Source organism: Chiloscyllium plagiosum, unplaced genomic scaffold, assembly GCF_037043375.1.
Source record: "Chiloscyllium plagiosum isolate Xiang-an unplaced genomic scaffold, Cpla_swu_hap1 HiC_scaffold_4, whole genome shotgun sequence".
Classification (NCBI taxonomy): Eukaryota; Metazoa; Chordata; class Chondrichthyes; order Orectolobiformes; family Hemiscylliidae; genus Chiloscyllium; species Chiloscyllium plagiosum.
In genome coordinates, this window is record NW_028270142.1 from 125,636,466 (window position 1) to 125,658,487 (window position 22,022).

At 41.9% G+C, this 22,022-nt stretch overlaps 1 protein-coding gene across 1 annotated transcript in view; it reads left to right on the forward strand.

Annotated features, from left to right (window-relative positions):
• The window catches only part of tsnare1 (T-SNARE Domain Containing 1), a 912,841-nt gene extending 891,209 nt beyond the window's left edge, over window positions 1–21,632 (forward strand). The window contains exon 11 of the mRNA XM_087986629.1: window positions 19,746–21,632. The gene's annotated coding sequence lies outside the window, so the exon portion shown is untranslated. The remainder of the gene's footprint in view (window positions 1–19,745) is intronic.
• The last annotated feature ends 390 nt before the right edge of the window (window positions 21,633–22,022 follow it).

The following is a 22,022-nucleotide window of genomic DNA, read 5'->3' on the forward strand; positions in this document are numbered from 1 at the left end:
TCTCACAGACATTGCCAGACCCGCTGAGTTTCTCCAGAAATTTCTGTTTTTGTTTCAGATTTCCAACATCTGAAGGTCTTTGTTTCAGTTTAGATTCAGCTGATGTTCATGTCAGATTCTTTTTTTTAGTTCAGCCCACATTACAATTTCATGGGGATCAATGGCCAGGTAGCTGTTTATTTTGAATGGGTTCAAGCCTTCATACAAAGAGTGAATAAAGGAATGTCTAATGAATAGATTGCTTTTTATAATAATGGCCCATGTATTCTAATGGCCAGATAGTCACTAGAGCAGTGTCGTCTGGAAGGTGCTTTGGGATCTGCATTATTGCAAAGCAGCTGACTCTGAGTTAATTTTCTGGGAAATAAAAAGTTTCAAAGGGCAAATGCCCTGACCTTCCAAAAACCCCACAGATGTCAGAAAATTCTAAAGATTGTGACTCACTCAAGAATTATCATTCCCCCAGAGAAGTTAACAGACTAAAACCTACTTTAACTCCTGTTAACTAGTAAACTAAATCTCTGCCTGACCTCTTTCTTTATTTTGGGTTAAGTCCTCCTAGGCACATTGCCATAATCATTCCTTCACTGATTAAATAATGCCGCATTTTATTGGCAGGTTGTTAATCGTGCGAGAATACAAAGTTAAAATTAGGGCCTCCAGGAACCATGAGCATTACAGTGTGCACTCAAATTGCCTCGTTGCCAAAGTGTCAATATTCTTGAGAACAAGCAACTTAAAAATGGAACATGAATTTCCCACTTGATAACTGAATTCTACAGCAAGTTCTGATAGCTGACATTTCACAGCTGCCGAATTCTCATATTGAACTTTTAAATATGTAAGGACATGACTTCTGATGTGGAAGGAAAGCTTTACATTATGGAGTTGTGAGGGCTGTCATGGTAGCGAACTGGCAAAATTCTATTCTAAATGCAGCATGAAACCTTGGTTGTCCACCTTACAATTGGATAAGGGTCACATACATCAGAGCCTCTTATTGAGTATCACTATTACCTCCCTAGGAAACTTCCATGGCAACCTGTGGAAGGGAATAACATGATCCTTTATTGTTGTGGATGTGAGGGCTCAGGGGTTTCTCTAATGCAATTGAGTTATCTTTCTGACATTCCTGCCAGATTACCTGTTCATGATCTCACATCTTTGATGAATTGTGGAAGATAGCAAATTTAAAATTGCACACTGGAGTCATTGTGGCCTTGATGATTCGGCAAAGATAATGCAGAAGGAGACAGCGATAGGAGCAGCTTCAGCAAGTACAGATTCCAAAGAGAGAAGTATTAGGACTGGGTTCACCAAGGAGATACAGTGAATAATGAGGTCCTACATTTATAGATCTTAATGTGATTCCCCAAAGCAGCCAATATCCTTTCCATGGAGACATGGTGCTTGTATGCCAGAGCTACAACAGCAATGAGTCTTAGTTCCAGTTTACTGACTACCACTGACAAATCTGCATGATGTTCCTATGCCTCTGCATGTTGAGCAAGTTATTTGTGCCAAGCATTTGGGGCACACCTTCAACTGGACTTCTGCAGAAACCTGAAGCATTCTTTCCTCAACGAGCTGCAGTGGCGTGTCAGTGGTATACCCATCAGATTGTGTCCATTAACCTGATTCAGAAAGAGAGTTCACTGAAGTGAAAGTCTTGAGCTGGTAGAGGGTGCAAGTGAAAGCTTTGCCAGTGCTTCTTGTGGGCTTTCACTGGCATCTTCCCCAGGGATGGAGCTGTAACTCAGCATCTCCAGCACTGTTCTCTTTGCGGAGGTTCACTGAGTGTCATGAGTGCCTGCATGAAAAGAGAAAAACTTACTTGGAGAAGATGGATAAAGCTTGTGCAAAAGAATGATGAGTCATGGAGGGGGAAGCCATTCAGCCCATTGTGGCTGCACAGGCTCTTTAAATGAGTCAACTTCCTGTTTGTTTACCCTGGCACATTCAACTAATCATCCAATGCCCATTTGAAATTAATTAGCCTGCCACCACCATAGATTCTCCCTCATGATTTTGAGAACCTCTTTCTGATCTCCCCTTAGTCTTCTTCTCTCAAAGGACAATAGTCCCAACTTCTTCAAACTATCCTCAAAACTGAAATGTTTCATCCCTGGAACCGTTCTTGTGGTGCAGGCTCGAAGGGCAGAATGGCCTACTCCTGCACCTATTGTCTATTGTCTATTGTCTAAATCACTTCTGAGATCTCTCCATGGCTTCTCACATCTTGTCTATGAAGTGATGCCCAGAACTGTATACAAATTGAGTCAGCTAGTTGGACTGAGAGAGCAGTACAGCACAACATTCCTAAAAACAAAGACCCATGGATGCTGAGAATCTGAAGCAAAAACAGAAATTGCTGAGAAACTCAGCAGGTCAGGCAGCATTTGTGGAGAGAAAGGAGAGTTAACATTTCATGTTCAGTGACCTTTGTTCAGAACTGATTGCACCTGGGAATAGATTGGTACATATGCTGAAGATGGGGGACTGGAGGAAGGGGAGGAAGAGTAAGCGATAGATGGAATCCAACACATTTCCTTTATTTCTGCCCTTAATGCTGATAAAGTGCCTCTGGTCCTCACCTACCATCCTATCAACATCCATATCCAAAAGGATCATGAGCCACCATTTCCAACACCTCCAACAGCAAGCTAGTATCAGACACATAGTCCCCTCTCCTCCCTGTCAGAGTTCTACAGTGATCACTCCCCCGGGACACTCTGATCCAGTCCTTCTATGCTCCAAATACCACCCCACACCTCCATGACACCTTCCCATGCAACTGCAGAAGTCATAAAACCTAACCATTTATTTTCCCCCTCCTCACCATTCAAGGCCTCTGATACATATGCCAGGTGAAGCAGCGATTTACCTGCACTTGACTCAATCTAATCTACTCCATTCGCTGCTCACAATATGTCCTCCTCTCCAGTGGGGAGATGAAATTCAGATTGGGTGACCACTGTGGAGAACACCTGAGTTTCTGGTTACACCACCATGTTCCCTGGCCAACATCTGTCTTGTGTTTGCTGCAGTGCTCCAGTGAAGCGGAAAGAGCAGCATCTCACCTTCCACTTGAGACTTCAGAACACAGTATTGAGTTCAATAATTTTAGGGTGTGGGCACCTTCTCCTATGTCCTTACCCTAACACCCCCACACACCAGGCCTTATCATCACATGGGTTGCTATCATATACACCCCATTGTTAGATACTAACGGTCCCCATTAGCAGCTATTGATAATGTCAGACTGTACTCATTACTTTGTCCAATTGCTGTTCTCTCTCTCTCTGGGCTCCATTTCCATTTCTTTACTGTCCCCACTGCCCCAGTCCATCTTCAGCTTACACACCAATCTTTCCCTAGCTGTAATTAGTTCTGAAGAAGGGTCACTGGACTCAAAATATTGACTCTGCCTTCTCTCTATGTCAGACCTGCTGAGTTTCTCCAGCAATTTGTTTCTGTTTTATATTTATAACTGTGTTGATTAGTATTGGTGTCGCCTCATTCACATATGAATGAGCCAGGTGTTTTCTGGCTAACTCCACTATTTCTTATCATATGGAGTGAGAAGACTGATGCCTATTTTCATTAGTCATGGACCTCTCCACTTAGTTGTGGGCCAGTTTTACATAAAATGGGACAAAGGGAGAGTTTGAGTATTATTGAAAAGCAGTTGTTATGATGAATGAGGTAGAGCAGTAATGAGGTGCCCCGGTGAGTGAGCAGGAAGGGTTAATGCTTTGGAAGGATGTAGTAGGTGAGAACTGAGTGGACATGATACATGCGATTTTGAGTGTTGCAGTCCATCAGCCTTGGTGAGATGTATGTGCACTGGCAGAGTTAGACTAAGAACTTGCCCTTGGAGTGTGGGGTCAAAGACAAGGTGGCACATACCCCTGTGGAGCACAGAAAATTATTGACCTTCTAGTAGCACCCTTAGGTGTTCTTCATGTGGGAGACAACACCCTCACATATCGCAACTTCTGCCCAAGTTAGTTGTTCCCAGTGGTGTGGCCTCAACTAGCAGTCCAGAGGAAAGAGGTCAGCTCTTTTCTGCATCACACCATCCACCAACATCTCCAGATCATTGTCTTGATCATCAGGTTAAAACACAACAAGGTATGGGATCATTCCTGGCTTTTAGCATCATCAGTGGTATGAAATGTTCATCTTAGACCTTGTACAAGGAGAAAACTCAAAAGTCTGGCTAATGGCAAGCACTTCTGTCTTGCTCACCAATAGATTCCTTAAGAAGCGTCCAACATTTTGCTTGCATAATTAATGAGGTTAAAAGTGGAAGATGGCATGTAAATCTTTGCTCTGAGGTATGGCAGAGTGGTGACACTAAGATTCTGACTGCATGCAGGAAACTTCCACACAAAGTCTTTCTTTATGAAGAGAATTATCTTTGCTGACATGTGCACCGGGTAGCTTTGGTAATTTGTAACTGCAAATGACAGTGCCTGCAGGGTGGTTACAGAAATGTATTTGCACATTATAAAATTGTGACTTGCCGTAGGCATGGAACCCCTGCTGTAATTTGATGTTTTAGAACATAGGGCATGAAACAAACATAAAAATATTTCATTCATCCTTTAACAGCTGTTCATGAAGATAATCCTAATTTGATCAAATGCAGTTGATGAGAAATGGGCCCAGGGGTTGGTAGAACCAGTAACAATCCCATGTTTAGAATGGAGAAGTGAAAAAGATGTGGTGAAAACAGATTTGCATTAGAGAGGTAATATTTCAGTTATACAGGGACTTGGTAAGACAATAGTTGAGCCACCTTTCCTCTTTTATTTTTCCTCCAGACAGAATTGTTGTAGTTTGTGTCGATGTTCTTTCAATCGAAAGCATTGCCTATCCATCACCAGCCCTTTTGTATGGTTCCCCAGTATATCCTAGCCAATTTGTGCTCATATCTTCATAGTTCTCTTCATTTAGATTCAGGACCTCAGATCTGGATCTAACTAATAACTCTTTATCTTAATGAAGAATTCTATCATATTATGGTTGTTCCCCAAAAGATTTTGCACAACAAGGTTGTTCATTAATTCTTTCTCATTGCACATTGCTTCATCTAGAATAGTTCTCTGTTCTCTGGTTGGTACTTTTGTGTATTGTTCTAAAAAGGTCACCCACAATCAAGGAAATCTGACTCCAGAATACCACTGCTAGTTTGGTTGTCCAATCTATATGTAAATTAAAGTCATCCCTGATTCTAATTATAGCCTTCTTTCATGCATCCCTGAGGCAATCAGTGGACAAAACGTCAAGGCACCAGGAGTGTTCCTCTGGGAAAATATCATATTGTATAGACTGCAAGTCGACTTGTGACCTTCTGATCCTTGTGTTCAGTTCCATATTGAAGCATCTCAAATCAAACTAAAATTTTATTTGACCTCGTTCTACTATATTGTTGACATCACTCATTAATGAGTATGATTGCCCACCCAGGAAATTCTGTGCCCCTGTATCCTTGTGTGACTCATAAACCTGATCCTAAACTGCATCATTGACCATACATTTTGTTTCTGTTTCCAAGGAGTAGAATTGGACCTTAGCCTTGAGATAATTGGCATTCCTTCTTCCTGTGTCTTTTCCATATTTCCTCTTGCTGACGGGTGATCCTGACAAGTTATGTTCCCCACATCTATGTTGCGTTTCTTAAGGGAAATCTTCAAGGAGTCTTTAAAATACTTCCTATATCCTCCTCTCATTCTAGTGCCTTCCTTGAGCTGGGTGAGGATGATTTGCTTTGGCAGTCAGAACTCAGGCATTTGAAGCACATGGCTGGCCCAACAGACTTAGTTTCAGATGATCATGGCCTCAACACCGGTGCTAATAGCTGCTTCAGGGACACCTCCCAGCTCATGCGGAGAATCCATCTCAAACAAAATTGATGGTGCTTCTCAAATGTCTTGAGGTTGCATCTACACATGCTCCATGTTTTGCAGGCATATAGAAGAAATGAAAGAATGACTACCTTATACAAAAGTATTTTTGTATCAAAATAATGTCACCGCCATCAGACTCTCATCCTTAGAATTGCAAGGCCGCGCTCACAGATTGGATGTGATGTTGAATCTCCGCATCGATTCAGCCTTCGATAAGAAGTAGCTTCCCAGGAAGGGGAAATATTCCATGTTTAGAAGGCTTTCTTCATCAATCCTAAAGGCGGGATGGACTGGAACTTGACCTGGGACAGGTTGGTAAAGGATTTGTGTCTTCTTGAGATTGAGGCTGGGACAAATTCTTCAGAAAGCTTCTGCAAAGATATCAAGCAAGGCTTGAAAATTCTCTTTTGTGAAAGCGGAGATAATTTTGTCACCCATATAGTTCCACAAGCAAGTGCATTTCAAACTGGATAATATTCTCCAGGCATAAAAATGTATTCAGATTTTAATTCAAGCAATGAAAATATTTGCTCACGGCAGTGAGTTGTTAGAAGATATCACAGAATAATAAAATTGTGTTTTTAACTTCATGTTGGAGCAGATACAGAATAGCATGCAGCACAGTCACTAATTCTGAAAGCAGCCTTGCAGTTTTCAAGCATGGGTTACAAAACATTTTGCTTTTCATCTCTTTTTCTTTCTTTATAGTTTCATCTGAACTTGCTACATGCAGAAATTTCCATCAATTAACATGCAAAACTCAGAAAAAAATAAATGATTATTTATGAATTGTACATAGGAAGGATTAGTTGAAGTTGTTGAGCATGTCCTCTATGTAAATTGGCTTTATCGCTAAGTCCTGTGGAAAAATGATAGAGCGGGACTAAAACGTTAATCAGGGGCAACTGCAGAAAACAGCGAATCTGACCTGCCATCTTTTAAACATCTTTTCCTGCTTTAATCCCTATTTTAAAGTGCCTGGGTGGGTAGGCTTTTTCGCACTGGGACCACTTGCAATTGAGTTGCCTGGGGCTGCAGCTAGCAGATAAGTGAAGCATTATTCCTCTCTGCGCTTTGCATGAATGGCTTGCCTCTTTAAACATTAACTGACATGAAACTTTGATTACCCTGCCTTTTGGCTTTTTTTTTTGCAAAACAAACATTCCCAGTAATAGCAATAAGTAGTGCATAATGGTCAGTGTGAGGAATTAAGAAAGCTAACACATTTCGCAATATGTCTCTCAGCAAACAGGCTGCACCAGAAACAAATGGTTGCGGGCAGAGTAAACTGGGACCTAACTTACACATGGGACCTAACTTACACATGGGATCTGCAAACTCATCATTACAAGTGAGGATAAAGATCTAATAGCAAGAGTTTATTGCTTGCTATATGCAACTATTACCTTGATCAAGGTAATACTTATTTTTTTATTCTAACGCTTCCTATTCCACTGGCCAAGAGATTTAGAAGTGAAGTGAAAGTCACCATAGTTCCCAAGGATCATAGATTGCTCTCTCATGAGAGAGATAACTCATGGTGGGTTTAACGTGAGAGTCACCACACCTCAGATGAGGGGCATGGTTGAGAAGGCAGGACCTTGATAGCGACCTCAGCTAACGTTGATGTCACTCAACATGATAAAAACCCAGTCATCCAGTGAACTGAACCAACCAACTCTCAAGTTCTTTTCCCATTCTCCTCATCCACTAACATTTATAGGATCTTGTTGGCTTTAACTTTCTCTTGACCTTTTCCTCCTATCAGAGCATGTTTTTAACTTCTGCAGAGGCAGGTGTTCATTGTGGTTGGGGTCGAGAGTGTGATGCTCGGAAAGCACAGCAAGTCAAGCAGCATCTGAGGAGCAGGAGAATCGACATTTTGGGCAAAAGCCCTTCATCAGGAATTCATCAGGAAGGGCTTATGCCTGAACCATTGATACTCCTGCTCCCTGGATGCTGCCTGACCTGGTGTGCTTTCCCAGCAACACACTCTCGACTCTGGTCTCCAGCATCTGCAGTCCTCACTTTAATAGAACATAGAACATAGAACAATACAGCACAGAACAGGCCCTTCGGCCCACGATGTTGTGCCGAACTTCTAACCTAGATTAAGTACCCATCCATGTACCTATCCAAATGCCGCTTAAAGGTCGCCAATGATTCCGACTCTACCACTCCCACGGGCAGCGCATTCCATGCCCCCACCACTCTCTGGGTAAAGAACCCACCCCTGACATCTCCCCTATACCTTCCACCCTTCACCTTAAATTTATGTCCCCTTGTAACACTCTGTTGTACCCGGGGAAAAAGTTTCTGACTGTCTACTCTATCTATTCCTCTGATCATCTTATAAACCTCTATCAAGTCACCCCTCATCCTTCGCCGTTCCAACGAAAAAAGGCCGAGAACTCTCAACCTATCCTCGTACGACTTCCTCTCCATTCCAGGCAACATCCTGGTAAATCTTCTCTGCACCCTCTCCAAAGCTTCCACATCTTTCCTAAAGTGAGGCGACCAGAACTGCACACAGTACTCCAACTGTGGCCTAACCAAAGTCCTGTACAGCTGCAACATCACTTCACGACTCTTGAATTCTATCCCTCTGCTAATGAACGATAATACTCCATAGGCCTTCTTACAAACTCTATCCACCTGAGTGGCAACCTTCAAAGATCTATGTACATAGACCCCAAGATCCCTCTGTTCCTCCACCTGACTAAGAACCCTACCATTAACCCTGTATTCCGCATTCTTATTTGTTCTTCCAAAATGGACAACCTCACACTTGGCAGGGTTGAACTCCATCTGCCACTCCTCAGCCCAGCTCTGCATCATATCTAAGTCCCTCTGCAGCCGACAACAGCCCTCCTCACTGTCCACAACTCCACCTATCTTCGTATCATCTGCAAATTTACTGACCCACCCTTCGACTCCCTCATCTAAGTCATTAATAAAAATTACAAACAGCAGAGGACCCAGAACTGATCCCTGCGGAACTCCACTTGTAACTGGGCTCCAGGCTGAATATTTACCATCTACCACCACTCTCTGCCTTCGACCGGTTAGCCAGTTTTCTATCCAATTGGCCAAATTTCCCTCTATCCCATGCCTCCTGACTTTCCGCATAAGCCTACCATGGGGAATCTTATCAAATGCCTTACTAAAATCCATGTACACTACATCCACTGCTCTTCCCTCATCCACATGCTTGGTCACCTCCTCGAAGAATTCAATAAGACTTGTAAGGCAAGACCTACCCTTCACAAATCCGTGCTGGCTGTCCCTAATCAAGCAGTGTCTTTCCAGATACTCATAAATCCTATCCCTCAGTACCCTTTCCATTACTTTGCCTACCACAGAAGTAAGACTAACAGGCCTGTAATTCCCGGGGTTATCCCTATTCCCTTTTTTGAATAGGGGCACAACATTCGCTACTCTCCAGTCCCCTGGTACCACCCCCGTTGCCAGTGAAGACGAGAAGATCATTGCCAACGGTACTGCAATTTCCTCTCTTGCTTCCCACATAATCCTAGGATATATCCCGTCAGGCCCGGGGGACTTGTCTATCCTCAAGTTGTTCAAAATGTCCAACACATCTTCCTTCCTAACAGGTATCTCTTCTAGCTTACCAGTCCATTTCACACTCTCCTCTTCTACAATACGGTCCCTCTCATTCGTAAATACTGAAGAGAAGTACTTGTTCAAGACCTCTCCTATCTCTTCCGACTCAATACACAGTCTCCCACTACTGTCCTTGATCGGACCTATCCTCGTTCTCGTCATTCTCAGGTTTCTCACATACGCATAAAATGCCTTGGGGTTATCCTTGATCCTATCCGCCAACGATTTTTCATGCCCTCTCTTAGCTCTCCTAATCCCTTTCTTCAGGTCCCTTCTGGCTATCCTGTATCCCTCCACTGCTCTGTCTGAATCCTGTTTCCTCAACCTTATGTAAGCCTCCTTCTTCCTCTTTACCAGACATTCAACCTCTCTCGTCAACCAAGGCTCCCTCACACGACCATTTCTTTCCTGCCTGATAGGTACATACATATCATGGACACGTCGTATCTGCTCTTTGAAAAAGTTCCACATTTCCACCACATCCTTCCCTGACAGCCTATGCTCCCAACGTATGCTCCTCAAATCCTGCCTTACAGCATCGTAATTTCCCTTCCCCCAATTATAAAATCTACCTTGTTGTGCGCACCTATCTCTCTCCATAACCAAGGTGAAAGTCACAGAATTGTGGTCACCATCACCAAAATGTTCACCCACTAACAAGCCCACCACTTGTCCCGGTTCATTACCGAGTACCAAATCCAATATGGCCTCCCCTCTGGTTGGACAATCTACATACTGCGTTAGAAAAGCTTCCTGGACACACTGCACAAACACCGCCCAATCCAATCTACTTGATCTAAAGAGCTTCCAATCAATATTTGGGAAGTTGAAGTCGCCCATGACTACGACCCTGTGGCTTCTGCACCTTTCCAAAATCTGTTTCCCAATCTGTTTCTCCACATCTCTGCTGCTATTGGGGGGCCTATAGTAAACACCCAACAAGGTGACTGCACCTTTCCTATTTCTGACTTCAGCCCATACTACCTCCAGAGGCAGATCCCCCTCAAACTTCCTTTCTGCAGCCGTTATACCATTTCTAATTAGCAATGCCACCCCCCCTCCTTTTTTCCCACCCTCCCTAATCTTACTGAAACACCTGTAACCAGGAACCTCCAACAGCCATTCCTGTCCCACATCTATCCACGTTTCTGTGATGGCCACAACATCGTAGTCCCAGGTACCAATCCACGCCTTAAGTTCACCCACCTTATTTCTGATACTCCTTGCGTTGAAGTATACGCACTTGAGCCCATCTCTGTGTCCGCAAGTAGTCCCTGTCAGTGCTACCTTCTCCACAGCCTCCCTACAGTCTTGGGCATCCTGACAAACAGCTAACCTACTTGCTGGACTACAAGTCCGGATCCCATCCCCCTGCCAAATTAGTTTAAACCCCCCCCGAAGAGTGCTAGCAAACCTACCCCCCAGGATATTGGTGCCCTTCTGGTTCAGGTGCAACCCGTCCTGTTTGTACAGGTCCCACCTTCCCCAGAATGCAGTCCAATTGTCCAAATATCTGAAGCCCTCCCTCCTACACCAGCCTTGCAGCCACGTGTTCAACTGCACTCTCTCCCTATTCTTTGCCTCACTGTCACGTGGCACCGGCAACAACCCAGAGATGATGACTCTGTCTGTCCTAGCTTTTAGCTTCCAGCCTAACTCCTTGAGCTCTTGAATGACCTCCCCACCCCTCTTCCTACCTATGTCGTTGGTGCCAATGTGCACCACGACTTCTGGCTGCACACCCTCCCCCTTAAGGATTCTGAAGACACGGTCTGAGACGTCTCGGACCCTAGCACCCGGGAGGCAACAAACCATCCGTGAGTCTCGCCCATGTCCACAGAACCGCCTGTCCGTCCCTCTAACTAGAGAGTCCCCTATAACTAGCGCTCTCCTCCTCTCCCCCTTTCCCTTCTGAGTCTCAGAGCCACAGACCCCTTCACTGCAGCTTACACCTGCAACGCTGTCCCCCCCAACAGTTTCCAAAGCTGTATATTTATTTTTTAGGGGAACGACCACAGGGGAACCCTGCACTGCCTGCTTCTTCCCCTTCCCACCTCTAACTGTTACCCAGCTACCTCTGTTCTCCGGCGTAACTATGTCCCTGTAGCTTCTATCAATCACCCTCTCAGCCTCTCGAATAATCCTCAGTTCATCCAACTCCAGTTCCAGTTCCCTAACTCGTTCGGTGAGGATCAGGATCTGACTGCATTTCCTGCAGACGAAGTCGGCAGGAGTATCGGTGGTCACCCCTACCTCAAACATCCTGCAGGAGGAACATTCCACCGCCTGCGCTGCCATGACTGTACACTTTCTCCAAAAACAAGAACACTGAGTCAATAACACTGAGTCACTTACCTGTGGACTTTAAAGTTAGGTTAGAGGAGGAGGGTGGGAGGGAGGCCCTACGGAAGTAGGACCTGGGGTCTAGAACACACCCACTCAAATACTAATCACTTACCTTCCCGCCCAGCTATGTGCTCCAACCTCACTTCCGCTGCTCCCACTCAAATGACCGTTGGTGATTAAAGGGTGAGTATTTATACTCACAGTTCTCCTTCCCGGCTGCCCCTCTGTTTGCCGTCACTTCCTCTGCTGCTCCCGCTCTTTTTGTGAAGAGAGAATAAAAAACACCGCTGCCCGCTACAGGTAAGTAATTTTGAAACAAACTGTTTTACCTTAGCTGTAGTCTCCCGGGTTCGCCTTTACTCGGCCGCTGCTCCCACTCACTATAGCTACACTCTACTTTCTCGTAGATCATTGTGGTAGGGTAGACTGGAGTTGCATATCAGGTCTTTGTGGAAATTGTGACTTGGCTAACTACAAGGGAGTTGCCCAGAAAGTAAAAATTCCAATTAGCAATTTCTGTTATCTGGAATGCTGTGAAAAAAAATCTCTTAAATCTAGGGAGTTTGGAGTATTCTGATTCACTTCAGCTTAATAGTTACCCAGAAAAAGTAAGGATTTCAAATCTAGTCTAGTTCTTCGGTAACTATTAAACTGAACTCCCAATTCACCACAAACATCTCCTCAAGCTATTCCCCAGCCCCACTATCCCAGTGCCTGACACCTATGGACCCAACACCCACCCACCATCCTCTGACCCCAACCCTTCTCCCACAACTGACTTTTCTAGACAATGATCCATCTCCCATCTCTCACCTGTTTCTCCTCTAATCTGAAACCTCTACATGCTGACCCAACCACACCACCTTTCCCATCCCCCACACCCTGACATGGATAGACATAGTCCTGCCTCGAGTTTAATTGACCAATGAAATTTTCACTTTTATAGACTGTAGTATAAACACTCCGAATATAATTGTAGATTTATAGAGTAGTGAAGCACACTGGGAAACTTATCAACTAATTGAGTTTGGTTCTTCTGAAGTTCAGTCTAGTACTGCTCATCTAAAGCTATGACATTCGGTGGGTAAGAATCAATTAAATTGAATTTGATATAATATATCTTTACCTTTTCTTTCACCTGCATTCTTTAATGTGGAGTTAATGTTGTGAGTTGTGCCCAGACAGAATGATTTCTCAGTGAACCGTCCTCACCTTGTTTTGGCATCAGGTCTCGTTTGAACAGAAACAGAGAGCCATGTACCCTTAAACAAGAGTCCCAATATGACTTACCAACTGCGACCTGATGAATTTCTGACAGCTGTTTTGCCAATCTGGCCCATGGTCAAGTACTATATCAGGAAGAGTCAAATTCCAAAGGAGGTAGGAAGAGGACTCCAGCTCCTCCAGTTCCAACTAAAAGTGGACCTCATTTTTACCACTCAAAACCCATCCACACATCATTAAATCAGAATCAATAGCTTTTAAAACCCCTTGTGTGATCTTTGGCTAAAAGCTCTGCAGTGAATCTTTAAAGACTGATACTTAAGATGCACATGACCACTGGTGTGGAACTCTTCCTAATGGCATTGTGGGTATAGCTACACCTAAAAGACTACAGCAATTCAAGAAGGTAGCTCACCAACCCTGCCTCAAGGGATGAGCAATAAATGGCTTACTCAACCAGTGATGCCCAAATCCCGAAAGACATTTGGATCGGTGCATGAATAAGAGAGGTTTAGAGAGATACGGGCCAAACACAAGCAAGTGGGATTTGGAAATGGATGGGTTGGAGCGAATGATTTGTTTCTATGCTACATGACACTATGACTCCAAGCATGCAATATTTTGAATTGTTGGATCAATGCCCTTCACAGGTCCCCTATGAACTTAGAAAAGCATTTGAATATTGATACAGCATCTGGTAGAATTAGCCACCAACAGGACATCTGAGGTGCAAAGTAGATTGCCATGAGTTGAGTTTCTCCACCATGATTTTTAAGATGCCATAGGAGAAGAAGATAGCTTTCAGAGTTTGTGTTCAACTTCTCCCTCTGCCTAAGGCCCCACTATTACTGGTCACCACCATCACAATTTACAGCCACAGACTTCCTGAAATGCTTGCTCCACCCACACAAATCGCAAACCTGCTTTTCACACTGTATTCCTGGATAGGCCAATCTCAAAAAATATTGAATTGTCAATCTGGACCTGCATCTTTGAGTTTTTCTGATTGACATTGTTGGTAGTGGGTTCACTTTCCTTGGGATTTTGTCCAATCTATGGCTTTTATGAATTTTTTACCTCAATTTTGGTCAATAAGTGGGAAAGGTGTGTTCTTTGCTGCAATGTAACTATTGTGCATTAAAACAGTACTACAGATCATTAGTAAGTTTTTTTTGCAGCTGTAAAGCACATAGAGTCATAGTCAGAGTCTAGTGGTCATGTGAAACATTAAATGCAATTTTTTTGTTCCACATCCTGAGTAGGTCAGTGAGCTGTACCACTGTTTCACTTGAAGTAGTTTTGCAATATAAATGGTTTGTTGAGACTGCAATTTTTTCAATTTTTCAGATTTACCGACTGATGTTAATTCAAGACCATCATCACTGTCAGACTAAGTAATGTTTCTGTTAACTATCACTTTTCACCACAGGAAATATCAAAAGGTCATTGAAGATAATCAAAATTCTCACGAAAGGTTTGATATTTGAATGGCGTACTGATGGTCAGACTCCTTCCTTCACATCTCGATATATAAATAATTGCTTTTCTTTAGGATATTAGCTCCTTACCATTTTATTATAACATGACATTTCTGGAGATAAAAATTCAAACTTGAATCCTTAGCTTAAGGAGGTGCAACTCTATTTGAATTATTCTTGTGAATAGCCTGAATATTTCATGACATTACGTGCAAGTAGAATGAAGAATTTAACCTTAAAACTGTCAGTATGCATCAAACCTTCAGAGATTGTTTGCTATGGCTTTGCTCAGAATTGGATTAGACTGATAATTATTTGGATGCAGTTTAGACAAAGATATTCTAGTATTTGAGATCCAATCAAATGGACTATAAAAAAGGAAATGAAATATGAAGTGGTTGAAGTTTTTTGATGGGATTTCAAAAGAAGCTGTACAAAACAATGATGAATGGCCAAGATTACTATCTACAGTAATATTATTAGCATAAGGCTCCTCAGATAGCATCTTCCAAACCCATGATCATGACCATCTAGAAAGGCAAGGACAGCAAATAAATGGGAACACCACCATTTCCAAACCATTCACTATCCCGACTTGAAAATATTTTGCTTTCACCTCACTATTGCAGGGCCAAAATTCTGGAACTCCCTCCCTTACAGCAATGTGGGTGCACGCTGTAAAGTGCATTGTCCAAGAGAGCACCTCACTGTTACATGTTATATTATATGTGATATTGGTGCAGTGTCCCTTTAAGACTTGAGTCATGTGTTACTGATGAGCGGTCAGCTGGTGCTCATAGGCTAATTCAGACTTATTATGACCTATTACAGTGTATACAGTTTAAGAATTAAAACCTGCCATTGATTTACGTAAACAATGAGTTCATATGTTCTTAGTTCGGACTGGAGTCTGTAACTGCCCAGTAAAGAACACAGGAGAAAGTGAGGACTGCAGATGCTGGAGCTCAGAGTCGAGAGTGTGGTGCTGGAAAAGCATAGCAAGTCAGGCAGCATCTGAGGAGCAGGAGAATCAATGTTTCAGGCATAAACCCTTCATCAGGAATCCCTTCATCAGTAAAAAGCACACACAATCATCTTCTCCAGAGCATTTAGGGATAGGCAATAAATATGATCTGTATGTCCTTGTTTGTTATGATCTGCCTGTGCTGCTCACAAAGCACAACTTTTCACTGTACTTAGGTTCATATGACAACGATAAATTAAATCAAATCAACCTTGGCCCAATCAGTGATGCCCACATTCCATGAGTGAATAACTTAATGGATGATGCTAGGGTGTCTCCAATGTTTTAAAAAGCATGCAATTTTGAGATCACTCGACAAGTCTGTAAGAAGCAGGCAAGCCAGGGTGCAGTGATATTTCACTGACAAGCAAAACTGGAGAGTGCTATCGAGAATATGACCACTTCAGGACTCAGTGTCAAGAAACCACCAATGATAAAAAGCCAATATATTCCTAATAAATGTTCTGACTTGTAGAAACTTAAACTATAATTAACAAAGCTCAGTGTTCTAAGTGTCTGATTTCAATCTGGTAGGAAATCATCTTGAGACAAAAAAATCTGCAGATACTGGAATCCAAAGTAGACAAGCAAGAGGCTGGAAGAGACAGCAAGCCAGACAGTATCAGGAGATGGAGAAGTCCAATGTTTTGGGTATAACCCTTCTTCATTCCTGCTTGTGTACCTAGGAATCTACCTGAGCAAGTCACTGCAGAGGCCTCAACAATAGCAGAAGAGAAGTCACAAACACTGTTTCTCAAGATGGCTCCCTGGCTGGCGTGGACAGGCAATCTGCTGAAAAAATCTCACAGACTATGCTAGACACAGAGTTCACACCGAGTCATCACCATAATATGATACGGCAGCAGATACTACAGGACTAACTAAACATCCAAAACTTGGAGGTGCTGCACCATCTTGAAAGATATGTGCAAACACTCAGCTATTTCAGATCTTCCTATTGTCTTTGAAACACAAAGTAGAAGCCACAAACTTAAATAAAGTGCAAGCACCAAAGCTAAACAGTGAATGCAGATGCACCTCAAACTTAGGATGATAAAGGCAGGAGTTTATTAAACTACAGGCTGAGAATTTACTTGGAGTTAGTAACAGAGTAAAAGATTGGAATATATCATCATTAACATTTTTAATATTATAACAGTCTAGAACTCCTACAGCCTCAATTTCAATGTAAGCTGTCTGTGCTAAATTACTTAAATCTGTATCTGCTTCTTGAGCCTCAGTTAACTAGGATATCCTAAATGCTTCCTTTGATCTCACTTCATTCAGCTGGTTTGTGATGCCGAGTGATGGATTCAATTCCCGCACAGCTGAGGTTACCATGAAGCATTTCCCTTCTCAACTTCTCCTCTCTCCTGAGATGTGGTAATCCTCAGGTTATAACAACATCAATTAACTCTCTCTGTCTCTCCAAGAGGGCTATAGTGACTTTATCTAATCTTAAATACAGTTTCAGGTACTCCAACACCTGCCTGATGTATGACTGTGGCACAGTGGCTCAGTGGTTAGCACTGTTGACTCACAGTGCCACGGACCAGGTTTGATTCCAAGCTCGGGTGACCGTCTGTGTGAATGTTGTATGTTCTCCCTGTGTCTGCGTGGGTTTCCTCCAGGTGTTCCGGTTTCCTCCCACAGTCCAAAAATGTGCAGGTTAGGTGAATTGGCCACGTTAAATTGCCCTTAGTGTGCAGGTTAGATGTATTAGTTAGTGAAAGTGTAGAGTGAAAGGGTAGGGGAATGGTTCAGGATGGGATGGAAGATTGGTGTGGATTTGTTAGGCCAAATGACCTGCTTCCACACTGTAGGGATTCTGCTGTAGTTTCTGGTAATGGACCTGTGTTTGCCAATGTCCTGATCACTACATATGATGGAAAAAAAAATACGCAGAATCTATTTCTACAACTGTTCCATCGCCTTAACCTCAACTGGACTTTCTGTGATTATAAGCAAAGTGATGCTTGCACCCTTGACAAATCATTCCTTAGAAGTAAATCAGCTCCATCTTCAGGTAATTTCTTAACTACCATTACTGCCACTAGTCCAGACAACAACTGGCACTCCAACTGTACAATGGAACTAGGATATACTTACAAAATAAAAAGACACAGTCTTTACACATCTATCAAATGATGTATGTATTGACATACATTGCTCGCAAATTTGTTTGTTTTCAGGTTATAATCATTAGCATGACCTTAAGCTGGAGCCTGTCTCAAGTTTCCACTTGAGGTGAATGTTTGCTTCTGTGTCATATCCCTGTGATGCATAAGACGTGAAGGCTTTAGTTGTTACATCATCATATTGGAAATGAGTATTCCATCACTTCAGCACATGCCCATTGCTGAATATGATAAACAAAAACAAAGACTATTATTGAACTTTTCCAATATAAGGAAGCTTCTGCTCAGTTGCTGTCAGCTTCAGTCTGGAAAATATATAATTCGTTTTTCTCCAGTCCCCCAAATCTTTTTGGAGGGAGAAACCAGTAAAAAATAAGTAAAACCTGCAAATGAATGTCCAGTCAGTTCTGATATAACGCGATAGTTCTGTTCTCGTGCGATCTCACGAAATGAGAAAATCATGCAATAACTGCGCCATTTAAACTAATGGGGTCAGAAGTGTATTATAGACAATATACGTAAGGAAAGTTTGCTTTGTACAAATAATGGTCTAAATTCTTCAATCATGTTAAATCCAATTCCCGTTGAAGAAATATGCTTTACACAGAACCAATTGTACTGGTTGTACTAGCATGCCAGTTTCAAGTAATGAAGATCTTCTCATTCATAAACACTTCAGGACTTGTAGCATCAATGTATAATGTATTGCTCCAACTGAAGCCAAGGGTATCAACTGCAAAGTGGTTTGCAAACTGAAAAAATTAAATCATATTGACATTATTAACCTCTGTGATAGCAACCAGGTAATCTGTTTTCAGGCTTCCTTTCTCCTCCAACTTCTGAAACTCCATCTCATGAAATTATCTCCAGAGCATTTTATAAATTCACATAAAACAATTATAAATTCTGATAACCAGATAGGATTGAGATTCTAACCTGTGCGTTTGTGAACTACCAAGTATATCCAGCTTTTTTATAGAGTCATAGTGTTGTACAGCACGGAAACAGTTGCACATCCCATCCATGCTGACCAGATATCCTTAATTAATTGAGTCTCAATTGCCACATATCCCTCTAAACCCTTCCTATTTCTATACCAATCCAGATGTTTTTTAAAGATTGTAATTGTACCAGCCTCCATCACTTCCTCTGGCAGCATAATCCATACACGCATCACCCTCTGCATGAAATAGTTGCCCCTGCGGTCCCTTTTAAATCTTTCCCCTCTCACCTTCAACCTTTGCTCTCTAGTTTTGAACTATCCTACCCTGGAAAAAAAAAATGTGGCTATGCACGCTATCCATGCTCATCATGATTTTATAAATCTCTCTGGTCACCCTTCAACATCTGATGCTCTAGGGAAGATAGCCCCAGCCTATTCAGCCTCTCCCTCTAGCTCAAATCCTCCAGCCCTGGCAGCATCCTTGAAAATCTTTTCTGCATCCTTTCAAGTTTAACAACATCTTTCTTACTGCAGGAATACCAGAATTGAACACATTAAAACAAATGTGGCCTAACTAATGTTATGTACAGCCACAACATAACATCCCGAATTCTAAATTCAATGCACTGGTCAATGAAGCCAAGTTTACCAAACACCTTCTTTATTGCCCTGTCTACCTGTGGCTCCAGTTTCAAGAGACTATGTTTCTGTTTATATAATGTTTTTTTAAATCCCTTTTTTGTGTGTGTTGTTTCCAAAACGTTTTTGGCATGACTTTACACGGTTGGTGTAATTTAAGAGCAGGATGTCTAGTTTTCTCTCTGTTAACTTTAACATCATGAGAAGGGAATCTATAATTTCCTGCTTATCAATTTCAGCAGTGGTAGATCCAACATGAGACAGAAATTCATAAAACTAACCTGCTCAAGTATGTATTACTATATGTGTGAACTTTCAGTCTAATTGATACCTTTCCTATTATCCATTTATTTTGTTCATTTAAAAGAACAAAGTATTTGTCAGTGAAGTACTTTGTGTTTTTTTATATTGCAGATGGACCAGGCTTATTCATCATCATAACAAGACAATTGGAAGTAAAGCGGCCCAATGGACATGAATCATTGTCAGCTAAATCCAATACAGACTGTTTTAATGCACTTCAGAGGCATGTGAGATATAACAAAGTGGAAACAAGTTATGACATTAAATTACTATTAAGAGAGACTATCTTCAAGCACCAAATCTGTATTTTAGCATGTTAGTAATTCCTTTCTCATACAGTTGAATTCTCTGACATTTCTACACAATTTCTCATGAAATAGCACACAGTGTCAATGTTTGTATATGATGAAATATTCTAAGAGCAGAGGAATCTCTGGAGAAGTAACCTTGAAAGTGTTTGCCAGTTTCTGTTTAATGTCATACAGGATTGCCATCGCTCTAATTCTGAATCAGACAATCTGATTTTTATCAGACTTATTAATTTCATAGTGCATCCAGAATAATGTCAGATCACCTCCTTTAATTGTTTAATGTCCTGACTTCTTCTCTGTACTGTCCTCATTTAGTGCCTTATCTGGAACAGTCTGATCATGAGACATGCACTTGTCAGGCGTTGGAATTTTGCGTTAGGTGTCTTCACGTGTATTGTGAACTGGACAAGTGAACGCAATCATTCCTCCAAAAATATAGGTTTGTCAAAGTGCAGTGGTGTCAGCTCGAACTTGGTTGGTAGCATCCTCCTTTGAAGTCAGATTTTCTTGAGTTCAAGTCTCACGACAGAAGTCGGAGTGAAATAATCCAGGCTCACACTTGACTGCATTACTCAGACAATGCTTCATTACTGGAGCTGCTGCCTAATAGGGGAAACATTGGGTCAAGATTCCAGTTATCCTCACAGGTAGATGTCAGTGATCCCATTCGACTGTATTGAACTAGATGAAGAAATTTCACTCTGGACAATACCTATCCCTTAACTGATAGCATATTATCAGCGAGTTATATGTTTTATATCATACGACATTGTGAGCTTGCTCAGCGTGAATTGCCTGCTGCTGTACAACTTCGAAAGTGTAGGATCATGGTAGTAAACGTGAAATGTTTTATTGCTTGTTGAAGCTCATGCCCATCTCACTCAATTCGCATGTTGCAACAATAAGGATTAGTTTATTAAAGTTGTCCACTTCTGATAATGATTCCTCATTCATTCCCTGTTTCACCTTTAAGGGCTAATCCTTTAGCTTATCTTTGAAAGTTACTTTCAAATCCACTTCACTTTGCCATCTCTCTGCTTTGTTTTAAAGTCTGCTTAAAACTTCAAGCATCCGTCCTGTCCAGATACCTTTCCCACCGATGTCTCAGCTCTCCCAGCATTCAGCTTGTAAGCCACCAAAACTTTCTTTGTGTGAGATTCACAAGAAAGAGGATACATGTTTTAGTTTTAATGCCTGAGAACATTTGAGTTTGGATTAAACTGTAGTATGAAAATGTCACTGAAAATGTAATTCCTGGTGACAGAAATCAGCATAACAATGTGTGATAAGATGGGATGAAAACCCGAGACTACAGCACATCATGCTGTTGTACATTTTGCTAAGCATATATCTAAGACTCTACTGTGACTGTTAAATTATACATAAAGTTTTAATACAGTCTGCAGAAATGTGGAGTAATCAAAATCTAAAATGCTAATTTTTGTTTTTCTTTCATAGAATGTGGATATTGATGGTAAATCCATCCTAAATCGCCAGTGAAATCAAATGCTAGCTGGGCTATTTTAGATGCTAATTAAGAGTCAACCACTTTGCTGTGGGTAGAGTCAGATGCCAGACTAGGTAAGGATGGCAGACTTTTTTTTCCATAAAGTTAATCTGTGAATAGAATAGGTTAGAATGACATTGAATAAATGCATTGTCTAATCTAGAAGAGTCAATATGCCTTCATGACTGGGGAATTATGCCTGATCAAAATTATTTGGGAAGCGAACAGTTAGGATATGAATGGTACTTGCAATATATTTGGATTTTTACAAGGCTTTTTTTGAGGTGCCACACAGAAAGCTGCTTAATGTCATGGTGTTGAGAGTTGTACATTAGCAGGGAAAGGGAAGTGGCTAACTCAAGGACGATAAAGAGTTAGGATAAGGGACCATTCAGGATAACAACCTGTAAGTAGCAGAGTGCAACGGAGTGGACAGAAACTTGTCAGATAGAATTTGATGTGAGAAAATGTGAGATTATGCACTCTGGCAGGGAGAATAGAGGAATTCAATATTATTTAAATGGAGAAACACTGTGGAAACTTGTAGCACAGAGAGGTTTGGAAATCCTT